General features: G+C 34.8%; 1 pseudogene; it reads left to right on the forward strand.

Annotated features, from left to right (window-relative positions):
• Positions 1-841: 841 nt before the first annotated feature.
• LOC105307798 lies at positions 842-1,579 on the forward strand (annotated as a pseudogene).
• The last annotated feature ends 278 nt before the right edge of the window (positions 1,580-1,857 follow it).

Consider the following 1,857-nt stretch of genomic DNA (forward strand, 5'->3'; position numbering starts at 1 on the left):
ATTTTCTTATAATTGCATTGATCTTTTAACTGAAATATGTTTTGCTTATTTAATCAGCTCCCTTCTTCAGATGTTTTCAGAAGAATCTTTGCATTTGGTGAAAAAGTGTTTGTAAAAAAAAAAAGGAAGAGTGGACACCATCTTGAAATGTTTACTTCTTTATTTTAAAATAATCAATAGTTTATCATAACTTTAATTGATTTTTAATAAGTAGGTAAAGTCAGAATCATCTTTTTGAGAACTTTTAATTTCATTAGGTACTGAAATTTTTCAGACTCGAAGTAGAATTAATTATGTTTTAAAATATTAGCCACTCATTCATTCAATCGATTGCTTATTGAGCATATATATTTTCCAGGCCCATCCTAGCACATTTCTTACTGTATTACTTGTTACGAAAAGTCTTCATAGTAGGTGTTACTAACCCATATTCCAGATAAGTAAATTGACATTTAAAAAGGCCCAAGTTACTAATAAGACAAGAGATTGGGATTTAAATCCTGAGCATTTTGGACTTCTTTCATTGTTCCATGAAATCTCAATAAAATAATAACATTCAAAATTTATTTAGTAGTGGCCAAATGTTAGACATCATTACAGGTATTGTGTTTTTTTCATACCACCTCATAAGTAATATAACAATCAGAAACAGATTTTCAGAAAGCTCATATTTTCTTCGTACAGAAAGATGTCGATATATGAACTTCAGTCTGTTTGATTCTAAATCCTATACTTTCTAGGGGTTCTTAATCAGGAATGTAATGATAGAATTCAAGGGGTCATTAACCTGGATCCAAAAAAATTGTCATTTTTATACTAAACTTTAACATTTTTCTCAACTATGAATGGTGACAAAAATAATAATAATAATAATAAAATCACAGTAGTGTTGGAGGCACAAGACAGCCAAAGGTATCTAGTATATAAAAAATGTTAAGATTTTAAAAACTTTCACACTCTCTCAAAAATAATTAAATTCTACCAAGTGCTTAGTACTGAGTTTCATAAATCAATAGACCTGTGAACATTAAATCTATATAGAACATTTAACGGCCTTAATAGAAACAAAAGATAAAATTGCCAAGTTTACCGCAGACAGCTCCTCAGGAAGAGATATTCTTTAAAAGAAGAGCTATGTGAGCCTCTTTGACAAAAGATCTGCTAAGGTGGGCCACGTTCACACCAAGCCCGTGAAGAAGGTGGCCCCACGTCATCATCGAGAAGTACTACACACGCTGGGACAATGACTTGACTTCTACACCAACAAGGGCTTATGCAAGGAGATCATCACTATTCCCAACAAGAAGAAGCTCTGATACAAGACAGCGGGCTATGTCACACATCTGATGAAGCGGATTCAGAGTCCTCGTGAGAGGTATCTCCATCAAGCTGCAGGAAGAGGAGAGAAAGGAGAGATAACTCTGTTCCTGAGGTCTCAGCCCTGGATCAAGAGGTCATTGAAGTTGATTGTAACACCAAGGAGATGCTGAAGCTCTTGGAGTTTGGCGGTCTGTTCCACCTGCACATCACTCAGCCTACAGTTGGGATGAATTTCAAAACACCTTGTGGAGCCTTTTGAAATCTTTCTCCTGTACTCTAATATATTCAATAAACCATGGACAATAAAAAAAAAAAACAAAAAACCAGCTACTTGAGCAACAATTTTAGGAACAAAAGGAACTCATCTTGCAACAACAGTTCAGGGGGAAAAAAAGAAAATGTGCAAAAGTACTCAAAGATGAGAGGCAAGATGCACTTACAGAACTCAAAACAGTTTAGATTGAGTTGACTGCAAGGTTTATGAGAGAAAATGTCAAGAATCAGTGTCTGCAAAGCTAAGGAGGGGCCCGGTCGTGT

Source organism: Pteropus vampyrus, unplaced genomic scaffold (genome assembly GCF_000151845.1).
Source record: "Pteropus vampyrus isolate Shadow unplaced genomic scaffold, Pvam_2.0 Scaffold14, whole genome shotgun sequence".
Taxonomy (NCBI): domain Eukaryota; kingdom Metazoa; phylum Chordata; class Mammalia; order Chiroptera; family Pteropodidae; genus Pteropus; species Pteropus vampyrus.